The following is an 8,376-nucleotide window of genomic DNA, read 5'->3' as shown; positions in this document are numbered from 1 at the left end:
CCCAAGGGTTATTATGATGTCACTATGAATACTTGACTGAGTTTCAAAAGCTACAATCATCTCATTGGCGGTTCTGATTGCACAGTTTGATTGACAGTTTAAAGAGGCTATTAAAGGATTAACTATCTTTGATGTGGGGTTTGAATAGATTTAATACTTGAGGAGATTTAAAAAGTTTGGGTTTCATGAATGGGAGTTTTTTAACTATCAACATATGAGTGAGAGCTGTATGAAATTGTTAGAAGTATTTTTTCATTTCCACATGGCTCCTGAGGCCTGCCTATGGTGAATACTAGCTGAGTGGCTATGGAGGTGACAAGGGGGTATGAGGAATCATGGGTGATATGAGGAGGCATAAGTTGGCATGGAGGGGGCATGAGGGGTGGGTGGAAAGTAAGGAAGTGTAAGAGGTGAGAGCCAGAGGACTCTAAAACAACTGGGATGAAATCTTAGGAAACTGAGATGGGCCTTCTAATCAACCTACTCAGCCCTTGCCCGTGCCCATGGCTGCCCAGGATCTGCTTCTGGGGTCTGCCGCCACCTCCCTGGAGTGAAAATTGGGTCTAACAGGACCCTTTAAACCAAGGTGTGTCTGCCGAGTTGGGAAATTTCCCAAATCAAGCTACCTACATGGATAGTGAAAACTTGACCCTAAGTGACAGTCTAGATTTTGTACTCAAGTCCATAATGAGGCTTGATTCCTCAACCTAATGAATTGGAGGCGAGGATACTCCAATTAACACAGATTTAAGTGTCACACATTGATCCAGAATTCTAAACTTCATCTTTATACATCAGGGGCAGAATTTTTTCTTATTAGGAAGTAATAGGAAATGGTTTAATCCAACCAGTCAAATGATATCTGAGCACTTTTCCATGAAAGAGGGAAAACAGAGGTCAGGTTACCTTGGCTGCTCTTGAGTGGTTAGCTGAAAGAGTGTACAGAGTCAGAAGTGCGTTTGTGGCTCAATATGTTGAGGAGGTTTTTGTGTGAACACAACAGGACATCAGTGGAGAGGATAGCAGGAGAGAAAAGATAAATTAAGTAAACAAGTCAAATTAAATTAGACATTTATTTATCTTAGTGGTAGCACGTGTTTGATTATAATTCAAAGTACCACACTGTAGCATCTCAAATCTAATGAGCATTATGTTCATTTCAAACAACATTATTTTGATTAGATGGTAAGGATTAATTGATAATATACCAGCAGAACTGTAGCATTGCTCATGGTAACTGGGAGGACGCAAGGTTTTGTAACAATGAGATGTCAGCACTAAAGTGTGTAGTGGAAAGTGTTAAAAGAAATAAAAGTGACATTTACAGGATGTGCATGTAATATATCACCTTTAATATATTACTCAATAATAGACATACATGATGGTGGTTTGGAATTCAAAATGCTGCTCTTATAAGTCTCTGATTATAACTATGACTACAGCGAAAGCTCAGCTATTAGCAGAAAATGATCTCAAACCTCAATAAGGGTGTCATCTTCGTAATGACAAATGCTTCTCACATGTTTGTAATAATGAAGGTTGATTGTATTGAGTTTAGTGAATTTAATGAACTTGTAAGCTGAAACCCTAATGATCACATTTTATTCATTAACAGTAATTAAGCCACTTTGTTTTGATAGCTTTAGAGTAAATTGAACTGCAAAGGTCATCTGATAAATAACAGCTGCTCCGCATCAGGCAACAATGTGGTCTTTTCAGGTCAAAAATGGGTCTTATTTAAAATCCATACCTAAAAGGCAGCATTTTATGAGCTTGTAACCTGTTTAAAGTTCAGGGTATTCTGTAATCGTTACAGTGATATGGTATTTCTTAAATAGAGAAAAATGTCACACAAAATTCTCCTTGCTCTTCATCGTCATTTAATGTCCCTCACTTGCACTGACAGCCTGAGATTCAGTTTTGGAAAAAACAATAACTGTGAGGAAACAAGTGATAATGTTCTGAGAATGTTTCTGGGGTACTCATCAGTGCATTTGCAGTTCATAAAGAGTACGTTGGAATATAGCTACTACATTACATAGAATTATATGTAATATTTGTGATAACCTTACTTTTTTTGGAATAATTAATGCAAAATGTGAACTAGATTGCTGATTTGGCTGGGTATTTTACACTATGGTATGATTGATTGGTTATTTATCCAGTGGAAAAAAACCTAATGGAATACAAAGGAAATATAAAGCTACAGCACAGTCCTGACATGCATCTCTATTGTGGTAATGAGCTATTGCTTGTAAAGAATTAAAAGAGAACTCCAGGGATCAACTTAAATTACAAATAATTATTTTGTTCACGGCTGCGCTATTTTTGTTGAGCTTGATTTGTTTTTTAGAGCATATATTGTGTATTTTTTTTTTCAATTCCGTATTCACGAGTCATTATTATCAAGGCTGCTTCCTGTGCCTGAGATATCAGGTGACCTGCTCCAGCCTTTGGTCCTTGCCAGTCCACAAACAGCCACTGTGAGCAATTCAGGAGCAGCCTAGTGTTGCTTTTCATTCTGTTTTTCCTCATCCTTTCTATGGGAGGCACTAAACAAAGCCTGAGGCTTTCCTTTCTGTGTTTCCACTTGATTTTCATGACTGCAAGCTATTTTAAAATTGCACAACAAAACTGGGGAAAATGTAACATTTGCTTTGAATGCACACAATGTGTTTATTCTTTATTAGTAATTTACATTACAGATTCAGCCACTTCAAGTAATACGTTGCCATAGGTATTGATTTACAATAAGGTAATTAGCTAAAACCATACAAAATCCAGTGTGACTGTAAATATTCTGCTGATGCAATGGTTTGATTAAGTAATTTGAGGCACCACTGTGTGAAATAAAAATGGGAGATGCCCAATAAATGATCAATGACCATCTGGAAATTCAATCATTAAGTTTCTGCAGTTCTATAGGGAGAGGACCTCAAATCTGGCACCCTCAGGACTGAGTCCGTGCTAGATTTTGGAACCTCTGGTTTTTGGGAAAAAAATCGAAACGCCTTAATTCAAATCAGAACTCCTTAATTCAGTGAATGGGAGATGTAGGAAAACCAACAGATACGATTGCAAAACACTTTAGGTTCATGGTCATGTCACTGCTGATATTAATTCACTTCTCAAGCATTGGATTTAATAATTCTTTCATGCCTTCCCCATTTCCCTACATCAGCACAAACTGTTTAAAATGAGAAAGGATCAGTCAAATTAAAAAGATGTTAAAAATACCCTGTAGTTGTCACTGAAAACTGTATTTGTTTTTTTTCATTCATGCAAGATTGTACAGTACTCTTTAATAACTCTCTTTAAACTGACTTGGGCCAGCTGCAATAAGGCAGCCAGTGCCCAGGGAACTTAAAGGCTTTGGGGAATCAAGTACAATGTTGGAACTTAAGCCTGTGGGCTTCTATTTGGGAGGCCTTCATGGCATTTAAACTCAGTTCAGAATCCTTGTGCTGTAGTGAGAATAGGCATATGTGCTGATCCCAAGTACAATACATAGCTAAATATTCTATCTCATTGGATTCTGCAAGAGTCTTTTGTTCTCCTGGGTAAGTTCAACCGTCGCTGCCACGTCTGCACTGGGATGGGTGGAGTCAAGGTTCACTGGAGCTCGGGAAGCGTCAGGCATGCGAAGCCAACCAGTCCTTGGCAACTCCCCAAACGTTTCCAAGCTGGGTCAGCTGGGGTCAAAGTTCACTGGAGCACAGGAAAAAATGTCTGGTTTTTTTTGGACACTGACGGTTTTAAAGTAGCCAGATTTGAGGTACTCTACCTGTATCATGCAGTTTTGAAGTGAACAAGAGACTTTTGAATCTGTATTATTGGTAGAACAAAATATGTTCTTCCTCAGACACCAAGACAAAATATATGGCTATTAAATATAGCATTGTGTGTGTTTTTACAAATTTAGCAATACATATGAGAGATATCCAGGAGAGTATAATATTGAATAGAATACAGTTCTAACATTAATTTATTTTAAATACTGTATTATGTTTTTAGTAATAGGAGAGTGTGCAGATGTAGAATATGATATTTAGACTATCTAGACTTTGGTAGGAACATGAGTGTTGACATGAGACATAATTAATAGATTAGTGCCTTCAAGTAAATCAATATTTTTACGCTGATATTTTAATTGTTGCACATTTTATGTGGCATATAGGATTCACAAATCCACAGAGCATATCTACTTCTGCACTTTAGTGCTGATCCTGCTACAGTTTGAGAGGTTAATGGGATTACACCGCATTAGCATAGGCTAAGCAAGGTGCAAGTGCTCCCCTGCCTACACCTTTCGTGCCTATGGCCAGGATATTGAGGTTGGTGAACGGGGGGTGGGGCCCACTTGCTGACATGTAAAATGACACAGGATGATGTCAGGCGGAACTCCCAATGACACCCCGCGTCATATCCATTTTCAGATCAGCGGGGGCGCAGCTGAATCAGCTGTGCGCCCGCCGACCTGTCAATGGCCTTTTGAGGCCATTTAAAAACTAATTGAAGTAATTAATGGACCTGCCCGTCCAGCCTTAAGGTTGATGGGCAGGCTGGGAGCCCTAGCGGGCTTCAGAAAAAGCATGAAACCTCATCCACAGGCGGAATGACGTTTCATGAGGGTTTTTAAAAATTTAATAAAAGTTTGAATAAAAGTGATGGATATGTCCCAACTCATGTGACAGTGTCACATGAGGGGACAAGTCAGGAAATTTTATTTTTGTCCATTGGCCATTTTTGAATTTGGTGCCAACCTCCCTGAGGCAGCACTTAGCCTCAGAGAGGTGAGTGAGCTCTTTCATGCGCATGCGCAATAGAGCGTACTCCCAGCTTAGGGAATCGCTCCCCCCCCCGCCCATACAGGGAGCGCATAGCGCTTCTTGGCAGACGTCACGTTGGGCGGGCCTTAATTGGCCCACCCATTAAAAATGGCGGCGTGTCCCATTCGGGGGTGCTGATTCGGAGGACGCTTGCACAAGCTCGCTCCTGCACTACCGCGCACCACCCCCGCCCCCCCCCCCCCCCCGGAAAGTTCTTCCCTATAAGCCTTACGTGAATGGGAACTTAGCCTCAGGAGATTGATGGGGGGATGGGGTGGTTTGGGTGAGGGGAGAGTTGTGGGGGCATGTGGTTGACCAGCTTACTAACACTCCTCTACTTATCTACCGTAGTATTGTCTTGTCTTGGCCGGACTCCACTAGAGGGCCTACATTTGCCAAAGTCTCTACTCACTTAGTATACTGGCTGCCGCAAAACACCGTAACCCCTTTCTACCTCGGGTGTGAGACATCCTGCTTAGGAATTCCCTGTCCCAGTCGTCACATTTCCCTATATGGAATGGATAGGGGTTCGGCCACTTACAGAGCAATCAGAAACTTCCTAGAGCTAGCAGAAAGACAATATGCAACTGGGGCGTCAGCAGAATTGCCAAGGACTTTCAGGACTGAATAAGAGTATCTAATGTTTGCAGGATTTTTTTCTAAAAGATCTACGCCTGCATTTGTAAGAGGCTCCATTTATGCTTTAATGAATACATTTCTATCAAAAATGTTCAAGCCTCTGAAAATATAATTTTCATTCCGAGAGAACATTTTTCCTTTGCCTACTATTCCATGTTCATCAGATTCTGGGCATGAGGCACAGGAAATTGGAAGGGAAATGCATATTATTGAGTTTCAACCCTTGTAGCATTTGATAAGCATCCCTAACCTGGTTGGAAAGCTCCTATTTGAAACATGATGAGGGAGTGATGTTGTAATACCTCCTGCAACATTTTACCAAGAGTCCACTGAGCATCCTGCAGAAAGGAAAAACAGCCAAAGAAACGGGGCATTAAAATTTGCCAGCCAGGTGTGACAGATAGAATGATTTAAGAAGGCATTTCTCTTTCAGGAAATGTTTTGTCTTATCTCCAGTGCACAACGTGGCTCCACTGTGAGGCTGGAGGTTGGGTGTTATTACTGACTGGTATCAGAAAGCCAACAACCTGCTGGACTAAATGTGTGTGTGTGTGTTGGTCTGAAGCTGCAGTGATGCTCAACATTCCTTCCCTGATCCGGGGTAGCAGTATTCAGACTATCCAAATAAACTGATTGTAAAAGTCAGCTGGCTTCAACTACATTCAAGTTGGATAGGTTTCAAATGGGTACTGCCTGACATAGGCTGGTTTGAGTGAGAGGAGGAAAATTGGCCCTGTAATGTTTCAAAAATGTTACTACTTTGGCCTAGATTTCTGGTTGACGTTATGTTACCAATGTAAGGTCAAGTCATCCAAGATGTTGGCTAGGAGGTGTCATTAATTGGGTGACATGTAAAACCAAAGTCCCTTCTGCTCTCTCAAGTGGATGTAAAAGAACTCGCAGCACAATTTCAGAGAAGAACCGAGAAGTTCTGACCAATATTTATCCCTCAACCAAAATCACTAAAAACAGATTACCTGGTCATTATTTCATTGCTGTTTGAGGGACCCTGCTGTATGCAAATTGATGCCGCATCTTCTATGTTACAACAGTAAATACACTTCAAAAATACTTCATTGTCTGTGCAGCTCTTCAGAGCATCCTGAAGTTGTGAAAGGCACTGTGTAACTTCAAGTCATATAATCTTACAGTACAGAGGGAAGCCATTCAGCCCATCAATGTCTGCTGATTCTTTGAAAGAGTTGGCCAATTTAGTCCCATACCCAGTTTTATCCTCAGCCCTGCAGATTAGTCCTCTGCAAGTACATGTTCAATTGCCTTTTGAAAGTTCCCATGGAACATGCTTCCACCACTCTTTCAAGACGTGCATTTCAGATCTTAATGACCCTCTGTGTGAAAAAATTCTCCTAATTTTCCTTCAAGTTCTTGAACAATTGTTTTAAATCTGTGGTACACAAGGTCAGTTGATGTGTCAAAAGGAGTGGATCCCAAGCTTCCCTGCAAGTACACCAAGTTAGAAGGCATACTGACCCGCTGGTTATTGCAAGTAGTATCCTTCTTATCGTGGGGCCCAGTTTAAGTAGTGACCTACATTCAAAGAAATTATTTTCCAAATTAATTTTTGGGAATGTTGTCAGGAGGACCCTGGCACATCCATGGAGCATCCAACAAACTGTATTTATAATTCTATATTTTCATTGCTTCTATATTTTTAAATAATTATGCAATTCCTTTCTGAGTAACATTTTGGTCTCTGGTCTGTGCCTCAGTGAACACTTGTGACAGAGAAACTATTCTAACTTGTTCTTATGTTCTTCCGGTGATAATCCTGAGTGTATGCCTGCTTCTTACCGATTCACCGACTAGTGGAAATAGGCTTTGACTATTTAAGAATCTTTCAGAAGTTTGAAAGTCTCTTTTACACTCCCCTCTTAATCATCTCTTCTAAACAAAAACATCTAATTTGAGCAGTGATAATTTTATTTCGCTAACAGGATATGGTGCATGCCTGTAAATAACAAAGTTTCCATGCCTCAGCCTGTCAAATGGTTAGGTGATCTTTAGAGGCTGGGATACTGAAACAAAGGAGACATAGAGCGGAATTTAATCCATGGTGCACCGTGCCCAGCAGTGGAACTGGGAGTGGGCACCACTTTCACTTTTGTGTCAGGATCCGGCGCCCATGCGATTCATATGAAGGTTATAAAGACATGTGACGAGCAGGTGACGCACATGTAATTACATGGCAGGGTATAGATTTCCATTCAAGGATCAAGCCCATCAGTCTGGGCAGGGGCTTTGAAAAACTCAGGAAGCTGTGAGTTCTGCAAGATGTGTGAGTCATGAGAGCCCCCTGGGAAACGAGCAGGGACCTGCATTGATTCTTTGAAACTGTCGCAAACTAGTTGAACGTTTAGAGACTGGAATCCCTTGGAGCTCACAAATGCCACTGGCTGTCCCAAGGGATCTCTAATGGCAACATGAGTGCAGTCAATTACCCCTTGCACTCTAAGAAAACAAGCAATGGCCATGAAGTTCATTGCCCTGGTGCCTGGCTGTCATCATCTGTGGTGAACCTTATGAGCTCATTGGCATAATGGGAGAGGGCACCTGTAAGTTGCAGCCTGTGAAATGACACACATGTGATCCGTGGAGTCCTGGAAGCAGCTGCTGGCAAAAAAGCTGAGTGCTGCAGTCACTTTGAGGGCCAAGGACATAGGGTGGTAGCCAAACCCATGTGACTGTAGGTCTTGCTGCAGGAACTGGCAAATTTCAGTGACCACTTCCTGGGACAGCCTCAGATGTCTCTGGCATTGCCTCTGATATCTGGAGGTAGTTTGTACAGAGTAAAGGGTTAACATCAGGAGCCATGATGCTGATGTAATGATGATGTAACATCACATGATTGAGTAACAGAGATCTGGAGGGAAGAGAAGTTCTAACCTCG

Source organism: Carcharodon carcharias, chromosome 14 (genome assembly GCF_017639515.1).
Source record: "Carcharodon carcharias isolate sCarCar2 chromosome 14, sCarCar2.pri, whole genome shotgun sequence".
NCBI lineage: Eukaryota > Metazoa > Chordata > Chondrichthyes > Lamniformes > Lamnidae > Carcharodon > Carcharodon carcharias.
The sequence above is the reverse complement of the archived record's forward strand: the minus strand, read 5'-3'. Positions refer to the sequence as shown.